The sequence below is a fragment of the Ambystoma mexicanum genome, chromosome 3q (assembly GCF_040938575.1).
Source record: "Ambystoma mexicanum isolate Mex_15411 chromosome 3q, UKY_AmexF1_1, whole genome shotgun sequence".
NCBI classification, from domain to species: Eukaryota; Metazoa; Chordata; class Amphibia; order Caudata; family Ambystomatidae; genus Ambystoma; species Ambystoma mexicanum.
In genome coordinates this window covers 559465086-559478467 of record NC_090926.1, presented here as the reverse complement: position 1 = coordinate 559478467, position 13382 = coordinate 559465086, and the positions used below count along the sequence as shown (strand labels likewise).

The window sequence follows — 13382 nt, the reverse complement described above, 5'->3', positions numbered from 1 at the left end:
TATAATTCTTGATGTATAAGATTAGAGTTGCTGGTAGATATTGGCCTGATAGGAGGATGTTTCGTTGGCACCAATTGAGCGTTTACCTGGAAACACACGTGCAGCTCTGCGGCTGTGCATACATTTAGCTTAGCACTGTGTGGCCTGACAGCGGTTTGCATGCCACTTACTGATGCCCTGCACTGTACATGGGGCGTATTATATTTGGATGGTAGTAAGTTAAATGACAAACCCAATCTGGGTAGAAACTCAGCACCGTCAATTTTTAACCCGTTAAGTGCCAAGGACGAGTATGCGCGTCCGTTTTGCGTAGACTTGCATACTAGCCTGGCAATTTTAAATCACAGAGTGCTGTCTGAAAGTGAAGCTGTTAACCACATCTGATTCACACCAGCTCCTGAAATTTAAAAAATCGCCAGCAGATGGAAATCCGTCCAAACCTGTCTATCTGACGTGCATCTATGTTAATATAATGAAAATGTAAGATTTGCTAACTGGGATTTCAACGGTGCATTGTAAATTCTATTTTTCTCAGATGCCAAATTGAAAAATGAACTGCTACTGGTAAGTGTCACATTCTTCAGAGTAGTTTTGCATAGAAGATCCGGGCACACCAAAACATCATTAAATCAAGTTAAGCACATTTCGCTCTTAGTAGCAATTAATCGTCCTTTCAATTCTGCCCTGCAGTAAATCCATTTCATGCGCATGCGTGTGACACAGTTAGAACTGGTCTATATTTCTTACGCTGAACGTTCTTTGTGTCTCTGAAGTACATGTTTTCTCAATATCTGAACGATATTAGCAAGTTTCTTTATGATTTGTTGGTAATAGACTTACAATTCGCATAGGTGATTTTCAAAGAGGTGTTCATTTTGCAAAACGGATATGTCCCCCAGTAATTTGAACTCAATATAAGCTATTGAGATTTGATCGAAAGAGTGCAGGGTAGAACACACATAGCTTAAAACGACTGTGACACACTTGCAAATGTTCGCAATAGCCGTTATGAACCAGTCCCCAAAACCGTGTCCCCTTCCCCACAATTTGAAGCTATTTTGAATGCAATGCAGTGTGTGGAAAAAATCCCCAAAAGATAACGTATCAGTAAGATGCTTTTTATTTAGTGTTTTGAATGTCTTTCAGGGGTGTTGCTAGGTCTGGATAATACCCGGGGCTACGCTAATGTCGGAACTATTGGGACTGGGGGCTAGCTAGCATTTTGGCTGTAGCTCCTGAGATTCTATCCGGGGCTACAACCAAAAGACCAGGGGCTATAGCCCCCTTGGCCCCCCCTAGCAACGCCTCTGATATCTTTACTTAACATCTACCATGATGCTGTATGTTGTGTCTGTCATATTTGCCCCTTTTCTCCACCGACTCTCCCACAACTGCCGCTGTGAAGCAGTCAACAGGCAACAGAGGCACTATACTAAAGCAAATGAAATGAAATACATTTGACACAGGGCACTCTGCAGTTATCCTGCAGTGTGAAGACTCATATTACATGTCACACAGGCGATGCAAAGCATAACTGACCCGAAGGTTTAAACACAACACAAAACACATCAATTAAAAATGTTGAGCGCCTAGACCGTCTGTAAATATTGCAAAGGAGTTCTTATCAATTTTAAAATGGTCAAATGCTTAAAACAAATGTAGGTCCAATAGTGAAAAAGATCAAAGTGGAAAAACATAATTATTACATAACACATACAAATATGAAGTATAAAGTCACAGAACAAAACAATGGTGAGGATAAATTGAAATGAAAACACATATATTCGGCTGTTATGCAGCCGGTGCATTTCTTGTGGCTATACCATGTATTATCAATGATCGGATACCACGCGCAATCCACTCACTAGTGGACACTAATCTGCCCATCAGTGATACTGATTTTCTGAAAATGGCCACCAATGTCAGTAATAGTGAATGTGAAAGAACTATGTAAACCATTTCGGATAAAGGCACGGCATGACTAGCACATTGTTATCACTACTAGCCACAATGACCAATGTAAGTGGTTCAAATCAAGAGCGTCTCAAGAGGTTTTTCAGACTCGCAGGATAGGGCTGGGTCTGTGTGTTTCTTAACAAACAGCTCAGATACTCAACTTTGATGCCAAACATGTTGCTGTCGTTACCTCAGTTGCCTCACATTGAGAAATGCTGTTGTATGGCAGAGACGTATTTCAGCTTGCCATGGCTGTGAATGCCAATATTTTTCCATCTGTTCCAATGTTCATGATCTTTCATGGAGAAGACAAATATTGGCTTTCATTATTTATTAATTTAGCAATTATGTGGCATGTGGCCCGATGAATTATTTTCCTTGCCAACTCCAAGGATCTTGTATCGGTTTATTGAGAAGCCACCCTTAACACAGGGAGTTCCTTCCCTCTCCACTCACGTGGTTATGCAACAAACTGTTTAACTTATATATTTTTTTAGCCCTATCTAAGACACATATCATGCCTCTTGGATCCCTCTCCCGAGAGATAACAATGAGCCAAGAACCAGGCTTATGTACCGGAAATATATTGGTATTTATTTCAATTAAAAGTAACAGCAATTAGCACAAAAATGCCAAACACACTTTATCCGTGAAACAACACAATCAACTTCTCTCAGCATAAATAAATCACAAAATTGAGTTAAAAAGAACACAATCACAATTCTTCACTTTCTGAAAATGTCACTTCATGAAATAATTACACTGATGAATAACAAAGGCACTTATCATGCAATGTTGGATGATTTTGGTTATCGAGAAGGCTTTAACAGCTAGCAGTAGGATTTCAAGATTGGGAATTATTATTGTGCCTACACCTTTGGTTTCAGACCCCCTTACTGCAAGGTCTGTGTTGGGGAAACTGGAATCAAGGTTGGACTGATTTAAGAACAAAACCCCCCCTCTTTCTTAAAGAAGTCGGGGTCAGCTGGACAACAAGGGTTACCCAATTAATCTATAAGCTATAGTTTTCAGCACACACTGGGAAGTGAGCTTTGTAAATTTCAGATTTGAACAAAATTCACCCCATAGTGTTCTACCAACTGGGGAATTAATATTTTTGGGTTAATAGGTTGACAATCTACAGTTTTGCCCCCCCTCACCCACTATAAAGGGAAGGGATTTAAGGCAAGCAGACCCCCCTACCTTTTGGTTACCCAGGGCTCAGTTCTACTTACATAGCAAGCCTCTGTTTAAGGTTCAGGAAAGGCAGCTGCATCACAGGACACTCTAGAAAGAGAGGGCAGGGGGCTGGTCACTCCTCTCTAAATGATGGCCACCCAATCTCCACCATAGGACCCAGTCAGCTCTGAGGCCTTCCTAGAGATAGACAGCTCCACCCAGATGCACTCTGAGCAATCTCCTCTGGTGTATCCTTACAACTGTCAGATGGCAAGTTTCAGAAGGCTTCCTGATTGTCTGCCTCTGTCTGTCTGTCTTTTTCCCCTTTGTACTAGTACAGTCCCCCTTATATAGCAGCGATGACACCACCAATTTGACATTCTTGGGGAAGTACCCTGCAATGTTTCCTGGTACTAGGATTTGACAGTTACCCTCCTCTCTCCTCCCAAATACAGCCTCCAATTCAGGATCGGTTTAGGTATCTGGAGCAAGATATGGCAATTCCTATTTGGTATTGCCCTTTTTTCACCGTTCAACTTTTTGGCAATAACTAGTTATGTATCACAACTTAATAATTGTACTAGCAACTGCCATAATAAACATATTTTCTGATTCAGCTAATCATAGAGAATTAGATAATCCGACCACCAAATCCATACCATGTAGCACGGCCATGTGGCACCTTTCTGTCTTTTCCAAAAAAAGCACAACCATTATGAATATGTAAGGTATTAAGCATATCCCTAATTTCATTTTCCACTTGCTCGTCAAATCTTACATTTGGAACATTTTCAGATCATCCAGAAACCTAGTTTAACTGGCTATTAGAGTTCCCTGGTGAATTATTTTATATCCCCAAAATCGCCCGGAAATTATGGTACATAGATTAAATCTATCCGCCTTATGATGGCTGAGAAAAAGACTTAAATGACGATAGTCCTTTTAAAATGAATTGTGAATCTTCATGTGAGAACAGTGGCACTCCAACCTGCCTTCTTGCCATTTTTTTTCACTAGGTCAGACTGTACCCAGATATTTTTTTATCAGTCTCCATGCTCCAGCCAAGATTAACTTTTCTTGAAGTCAATGCTTTTAGAGCCAGCAGGTCTGGAGAACACTGAATTTCAACACCTTTACCAGGACATTTTAGTGTGGTTGGTCATTAGATAGGAGATGTGACATCCAGGTTGAGAGTGGGAGATCTCCTTGTGAAGTTTTTGCAAAAGGGTCTGCCTGGGGCTGACATTTTCCATGAAGACAAAGTGGCTTCTCAAATGTCACTGGAGTTTTGTAGTTGAAACATAATATACATTGCATTTTGTCAACCTGCACATCATGTTTTGTTTTAATTAAATTTTTCTGTGAACAGTGATATTTTTGTTCACTTTTAAACTGCTGTTATTTGCACATACCTGTACAGGCTGTTTTTTTGACAATGTTTAAAAACACAGTTTTCCATTTGACAGGGATCTTTGATTCCTCCTTCCTTTGTAAATTAAAATGCTGCTTATCCGTTGGTAATGACAGTTAGACCCATTTTAACATGGATCTTTAATGTTACCTAAAAAACAAAATCAAAGGCCAGGCCGTTTTTGTTTCAGTGTTTAAAATATTGCTATTCATGGGAAAGTACTTTAAATGCACCCCACAATCTACATGTATAGTATAAATGCCCCCTTCTAAAGCCCATTGAAACCTACAGAAAGAACCTAACCCAAGAGGGGAAATGCAACTTGAATGCAACAAATGAATTCTAGTTATTTTGTATTATAATGTTGTCCATTACGATCTGCGACTATAGCAGAATCCCCTCAAAGCCCCTTTTCAAAGACAGAAGACCATTCCGAAACTTGGATTTTTTGATACTAGAGATATACTCATAATGAGAAGCCAGTTGGCCGGACAGCCAAAAACATGTCCAGCAAACTTAATTTAGAAATAATACTTAGGCCCTGCCTCACAACCCCAGCCTGCAGTTTTTGGGTTATAAGCATAGTAACTTCCAACACCTTGAGATACTGCACCTTACTTCCATTATCCACTTGCCATCATTTTCTCAACCTTTATGAAGAAGTGAAAAGGCCATCCTCTCGGTTCACCATATATTCATCATTAGTTTGAAGTACACTTTGATATCATTCACATGTCATCAACCTACCTTTCTAACCACTTCCTTATGCAAGATGTGGCCATTCAAGTCCTGTCTGCTGCACGGGATGTAGCTAGACCGATCCTCATGGCACCCACTATAATTATGAGACTTGTTTTGTATTAAAGAAATGTGAGGCTGCATGCATATGGAAGTGGTTAAAGTAGTGTGACAAGGTCACATGTGGGAGGCTAATGCATGGGGAGACGAAAGACCCTGTGTCCAGGGACAACTGTGTGGTCTTTGATGTTGGCCCTGGATCACTCGGGTGGCTGGCAGTTTAAGAGTGATCTTGCAGCGACCCCATTCCATCACTAGCCTCATAGGTCAGGTATCTCCAACCTCTCTAATTTTGTTGTGATTTAAGAAGCCTATCAGGGGTCCTGAAAAGGGAAGCTGTAAGGAGGCAGAGTGAGCTGTGAGTGTCATCTGTCAGAGAGTTCACTGCTCATGGGAATTACCACAAGTCACCACATCGGCAGAGCCTGCGATCATTCAGGAAAAAACAGACTTTGAACTTAAGGGATAATTTGACTGCAAAAACAAGCATTGAATCGGGTGGCAAGGAGGGACACATCACCTGATTGCAAGATCGTGGATAGCCATTTCTTAACCTCAGAGTGTGAAACAACCCATTGCACCATCGCAATCACCTGGTGCAATTGTAATGTGTGCAAGCCTGAACCAATAATTCAGCCTGTTCTTGACGCACACACTGCTGCTGCAGATCTTATACTCACTCACAAGGCCGGTTCTGAGCCCTGCTAGCCTATGAAAAGAAAGCAAGTCAGAAGGGAATTGTGGGAGTTAGGAGATGGTTGGAAGGCAAGCAAAGTAAGAGGCAAAGGAGAGCTTAAGGAGAGGTTGGACCAGAGGAAGGGAGAGAGGAAGGAGCAGAGGAGGAGTAAGGAATAGACAGAGAAAAAGGAAAAGGGAACAGAGGTGATGAAGACAGACATTAAAAGAACAGAGTGTGACGGAGGAACATCAGAGGTGAGATGAAGTGAAGGAGGAGGAGAAGAATGAACATAAAGGAATACATGAGAGAGAGCGAGAGAGAGAGGGAGAGGGAGAGAGTGCATAGGGCAAATCATTAGTGGAGACAATGAGAGACAGAGATGAGGAGGCAGACAAACAATTAGAGGCGTGAAAACAGGGCCTCATGGATTCAAGAGTAGGACTGAGTCCATGTAGAAAAGGAGTAGATTCTGTTGAGAGCTGTGTTAGAATAGCACTCCGAAGTTGGCAAAGGGTCCAGATAAGGGAGGGGCCAAAAGTAATCCAGATTTAAGAACATAGGGGCGGCGAACTATAGGAACATCTTAGTTACGAGGTTATGTTGTTTGACTGGGCAGGAGGGGAAAAGATGAGGTACACTTGACTGCCACCTGCCCCTTTTGGATGACCAAAACGTGTCCAGTGTTGGTGTCTGTTATTCCTGGAAGACCGACACAAGAGCTTGATGACCCCTGTATCAGCCATGAAAGAGAGATAGCCAAGAAAGAAGAGTTTGGGACACTCAAATCCCAGCGAGATTGTGAATGACCGTCTGAATCCCCTGGAAGCCAGCCTTAAATTAAAGAGAGAGAGGGAAAGCCTGAGCATGACAGTCCTAATGGAAGTTAGGGCTCTGGATGGATGACATACTGTTTAGTATGGCATTACAATCCTCTGCTACTGGTTTATTCAAGCCTACTCACTTATTTGTGATAGGCATAGAATAGGTAAGAACTTCACGTTGGTTTTGTGTCAGCTATTGCTCCCTTGGCCATTACAATATATTTGTATATATTTGTATTTGTTAGCAGAAAAGGAGTGAAAGAAATTATACTTGTTAATGGGCCCTTTCCTATATATACCCATATTCACCACCCTACTCCCTTTACCTACCTGCTCAATCTTAGTAAATCTCCTTCAATCTATAATGTTTTGTTATGTTTATTTTGCACTTATGTAGCAATACGAATGCCATTTCGACCAGAAATGACATACAGAGGATGAAATACAGCTGTGGGAGAAATTCCTTGGTAGGGAGCCCTTACAATATGATAAAACCACCACTGGCAGTACACATTTTATAGCAAAGTAATTATTTTAAAAAAACAACAGTGTGCTTAAAGTGGGAGGTTGACGAAAATCCAACAATATTACTGTGTACGTTCAAAAAGAAGTTACTTTTGAAACAACCACATACCCATTCTCTCACATCAACTGCCTCTTTTCTGCTCCATCCAGAGTTGTTGGCTGCTAGTGTTTCATAGTCACCTCTTTTGAGACGACTGAAACACTAGTACATCCCAGGAGGCCCCGTGCTCACGTCAACTGTGAAGCTGAAATGCATGGGATCAGATATGACCTGCCTTAAATTATGACCACAGGGGAGCACCTTTATGGTGTGTCTAGTTTCCCCCAGCCACACACTGTGAACATGCCTTTGTAACTTCTTATCTGCAGAGCATATTTCAAATGTACCCCTTTCAAACAAACCTACATCATATTGGAAGCTATACTTAAAAAGTATGCTATTGGATGGGTGATATGCCATTTTCTCAGAGAGAAAAATATAATTAATTATAGGAACATTAGCTTGAGTGTGCACATTCCAGCAAAGTGAGAGTTGCTTCGCTATATCTGTGAACTCACCTCACATGATAGGTTATTTATAATGCGCTTAACACCCAGAGGTTTCTAAGAGCGAACCCAGGGATCGAACCTGTGCTGCTCCATGTCGGCTTGCTTCCAAGGTGAGTATGTTGCCCTGAGCTATCCTCCCGACACTATTTCCCTTAACACTCATCTGTGTGGGGTTACATTCTGGTTGTTCATATACAATCATCACCCAGTTATGCCCTGCATCAATAAGAGTGTTATTTGTGCCAAGATCTTTTTTGTTAAATTCTGGCCTTCAACTACATTGCAAAGTGAAACCCAGCTTTGGAAATTACCATTGATCATGCGTGTCACAATTAAAATCTGATTGTCTTCTTAATTTGTAGTCCTTTGTGGTCTCTGGTGACCCGGATGCACTATGCATTTTAAATATAATTATGCATTTCTGAATTTGAGTATGACGGTAAACTTATTGTTCTATTGCTCAGCACTTTTTAAAAACCCATGTTTAGTTTAAAACAACGTAGGTAAAGCGCGATAAGCTGACAGAATCGGCTGCACAAGACTGCTGCTGCATTGTCATCTAATTCTGCTATTAGAACAGGGATTGACAGTACAATCCATTAATAACTTATTATGCAAGTGCATACATCACAGACTCCAACATTATCAATGTCGATCACTACTGAAGTAATACTTTGAAGCCTTAATCAAAATCTATACCAAGCAAAAGCCTTTCGCAGGTTATTTTTAATTGTTCAAGCTTTTGTATTAAGACACATTAAACATACTAAATTAGTCTATCATCATAAATAACCTTTTTTTGGAGCTTTATGAACATTTGCTTTACTGGAACATTGCTAAGGCTTTTAGCACATTTAATGATTAAGACCTTGGTATCTTAAGCATGTTTTTTTGTCAATGGTTCTGTTAAATGAAACACTTCTGTTGTAGGGACAGGTTGGTTTCATTTGGTCACCACATTTCTTAAACCACTCGAAGACAGCCACTATAATGTTCATAATGACTATACAGAGTAGCTACATATATTTTGATATTTCTGAAACATTCTCAAAGGCAATAGAATCTTTTTCTTAAATGTATGCTCTAGAACAGTATTGAAGCTATGCATTATCGTGGACATGACATATACATATGTCTGTTGTTTCTGAAAAGCCCTGCTCGTTTTCTCACAGAAGCTTGCACTCTAGGTCTCAACAATATTGAGATAGTGCTATGAAGACGATTAAGGGTAAGGAGAAAATGTTCATAAACCTGTTCCTAATGTTGTGTATGTTATTGGGCACCTGTACACAATCTTTATTCTGGCATCGTAACTCCACCCTCCTCCACTACTGTATCCACATTAGGATGTTATTGTTAGTTTAGACCCACATTCGTTTCCAATGAATAAACTCTTATTATTGTTGGAATTGTCTTTGTCTGGACATTGCATTCCTTGTCTTTTGGAGTGTTTTGCATTTGCTATGCTGTTTCTTGCATTTTCCACCGCTTCATTCAAGGTTCACCCCTGTGCCCTGCCAAACTATGGAAAAGCCTGGTTACTTCCAAGAGATTTAGTCTAGGAACCGTGGGATCTCAGTTAAGAGGAGCCTGGTTCTACCGTCTCAACCACCTGCGCAAGACTGGTGACTCCTTCACATCATGACCGTGAACAGATTCACGACAGCTTTAGGTGACACCATAATCAGCAAATGTGAACTCTTAGTAAAGAGACAAGCTTGACACTGTTGGCGACTTTTGTCCTGCATAGTAAATTGGATGATGAATGGTTTACTTTCTGCCCATTAGTGCTTAGTTCATAGAGCTCAGAAATCTAAATGAACATGAAGCTCTGCAGCATTGGCATAAACTCATACTACTAACCAGAGCATAGGCCGCCGGTGATCCCCCTACTTATTTTGCACTGACTTTAAAAAATACTGACTAGAATTCAGGAAAAGGCCGACGAGCACGCCAAGAGATATCTGCTTTATAGGGTCGTTTTATACAGCAAATAGAACTAAAAACAAATAGTCTCTCTATGGTGTCCATATTGGAGAAAAGCCAGACATTACGTGAAACATATGGAATTCTAAATTATGTTCCACAATGAATGTTGTGTTTCCCTCTGATGAGTCGGCAATTGGGTAACACGGGTGCACTTCACTTTTTCTGTGGTGATCATGAAGACCTTGTGTTGTAATCAGGCCGATGAAATCAAGTTAAAGGGAACACAGAGATGGGAGCCATTGCAGAATGCACGGATTACAGCCACACGGAAGCTCGCTCTCTTTCTCAAGGTGTAGAAGATGAAGTGAAACAATGTGCTAGGCATTCCTTGACAGGAATATCATTAACTATTTTCCCCAAGTCGTCAGTGGCCAGGGCAAGAAAAAAGACAGGAAAAAATCTCCTCCAATAGAACCATTGCATAAAAAAGCTCTTTCTCAAGGTCACAGATAACGTTAGAAATGGAAAGAGGCAGCAATTGTCTACACCATTTGATGTTGAGTACATAGCCACTTCCTGCCAATAGAAAACATGTTAGTGAACATATGTATGCTTGTTGTCAATCAGACAAACATCATGTATGGCAGAACTACAGAAACAGCCCTTTCGCCATCAGAGAAATAATCCTAACATCAGTATATGGGAACCAATTGTCCATCTTTATTATCCTTGACTAATTGGCAGCCTATGACACTGTGAATCACAACGGTCTGCTACATATATTCCTAAAGAAACTTGAATTGTTAAGGACACTGCTTTTGCCTGAGCCACTGAACTTCCTCGATGAAAATGGGACACTAGAGGTCTGCCATGGCTAACCTACAGTAGGGAGTCTCCAAAGGTCAAACCTATTGCCTTGCCTGTTTAACAGTTACATGCAACCACTAGCGAACGTAATCAGACAGTGCAGGCCACCCCTCTGGCTCTATTCACACAACACACAATTAGTGATCAGCCACACCAAGTCTGCCAGAACTCAGAACAACATCACTAACTGGTTTGTTTGAAATACAGGGTTTGATGTCAAGCAACAACCTCTGCCTAAACTCCAACAAAACTGAAATGGTATAATTTATCCATTGAAATGGCCAGATCCCTTAAGGCCTAGTCCCCTTAAATCGAAGACAATGACAAACCTAGGCACCACTGTTGACAATACCATGTAATAGAGAAATATTTTTTGAGGAAGGCTAATTTCCAACTCTTGTCCTGGGAAAACTCTGTCCATTCTTAGAAATGACCGAAAAAATGGACATAGCAAGAACGCTGGTGTTAACCAAACTTGACTACTGCCTAATGTCTACATAGGTCTAAACAAATCCCAAATACTTCAGCTGCAAGTATTGAAAAAATGAGCAGCAAGAATGGCCTTGGGTCTCAAAACACAGCACTCGCTCACATCAGGCCTCATGGCTTTGGCATGGCAGCCTACTTAAAGGGTGAACATTATTTACCTCGTCTACGGATTGGCCGCCCCATGAGCCTGTGTTGACTAATTTCTAGCAGCTTCTTGGCGCTTTGCAAGCGCGATTAGATCTAAGGGGTGCTCTTCAGTCTCACTCTAGTACTTGTTTTCACGGCATGTATTGTGGTCGCTGATCTGCACCGGCAATGTGGGCCCGATTCATAACTTGGCACAGTGAACGTGCTAAAGTGCATGAGACAATGCACCAAATGAGGACGCCCAGGCTCCACCAGTATTCTAAAGTGGGCCTGGGCGTCCTCATTTTGCATGACACTGCACCTACAGGATTGCACCTGTTTTAGTTAGAACGGGCGCAATCCTGAAATCGCGGCAGCATTTTTGTAAAATAATGACATATTCGTTATTTTACCAAAATGCTGCCGATAATACAGGTGTATATGAACACTTTCCTATACACCCGTGTAAATGAAAGTGTTCATTCATTTACACAAAAGTAAGCAGCTTCAACGTTGCAGACTACAACGTTGAAGCTGCTTGCTTTGGTGTAAATAGAAGTGTTCATACACACCTGTGTGGTCTATATGAACACTTTGGTGTAAATGAAAGAGCTCATTTGTACTGCTTGGTTTGGTGTGTGTGAAAGTGTTCATATACACAGGTGTATATGAACACTTTCACACACACCAAACAAGGCTTCTTGAGGCACTCCACCAGTATAACGGCACCAAAATGGTACTGTATATGTGCACAATTTTAGCACACATATAAAACTGGAGCAGTGCCACAAGAATTCCCTTCTAAAAAGCCAGGTAACGAATGTGGCAGTTGCTATCTTGGTTTCCAACTCATCCTAAAAACCGCCACATGTATTCCAAAAGTGGCGCATTCCTACCGACTTCAGAAGAATGCAACACCTTCAGAATAGGTCTTAAGTACCGAAAAGGTTGTTAACCCATTTAACAACCTTTTCAGTACTTAAGACCAGGTTGAGATCGGGCCCTGTATGTTTGTTTGTACGGGAACCTGCGTATAGTAAGGATAGTGCCTACTTCCTTGTCATAAGCCTGCATAATGCCACATCTAAATCAACTCCTGGGCCTTGCTTGCTATAACCTCAAAATCCAGGGCCCAGACTATCTGACAGACCCACCCACTCCTTATCGCCCTATCACCTTTCTATTTTTGACTACCCTACATGGAGAATGATGTAACTGTTTTGGGCACCCATCCTCATTACACCCACCTTTTTAGCTTTCACTGTTTGGTGATGCTTGAGCACATTCTATAAGACAAAACCTGTGCATTTGAGCACAGAGAGGAGAGAGATGCGATGTGAGGAGGCACAAACAGGTTATGTTTGCTGGTTGGGAATTTACCCACCCATTAACTGCCCATAGTTATGCTAATCCCTGTCGCCATTCACACCCACTGATTTCCCTACCCTGCCCAAAACATATCTCCTTAGAATCTCTTTAACCTAGTGCTATCAAGCAATAATATCAACATCTGCGCTGATAAGGCCAACATTGTTTTGTTTGTTTGTTTTTTTATTTATTTATTGTGCGCGCCGGACCCAGAGGTAGCAGCGCGCATGTGATAAGTGGGCTTACAGCTTGGTTACAGGAGTTACAAATTTACAGCAGTTACAAGTTAACAGAACAAGGTAGAACAGTGTTCTTGGCTCCACAGGATGAGGGTTAGGCAATAGAGTACAAGTACAAATGGAATGATGACAACAAGTCAGCAGGCTGACGTGACAAATTAGCAAGTCTATGTCAGGTACAATACATGCAGTAGGTGAATGGGGAGAATGAGGGTTACATAGCATTCTCAGTGAGCAATTTTTTTGTGTTCTTTCTGAATTTGTTGAACGTTTGGTCCGATCTAAGTGGGTGAGGTAGGGAGTTCCACAATTGAGCTGCCCCAACTGGGAAGCTGGACCCTCCAATAGTAGACAGTTTAAATCTGGGCACCAGAAGGCAGTTAGGGCTGGTTATTCTTGTTGGTCTAGTAGATTGTTTTCTAGTAAATCGTTCTGTTAGGTAGATA

The 13382-nt window shown here is 41.3% G+C and overlaps 1 protein-coding gene across 2 annotated transcripts in view; it reads right to left on the bottom strand.

Annotated features, from left to right (window-relative positions):
• KCNIP1 (potassium voltage-gated channel interacting protein 1) overlaps positions 1-13382 on the bottom strand; it is a 1926792-nt gene that overhangs the window by 757568 nt on the left and 1155842 nt on the right. The window lies entirely within an intron of this gene.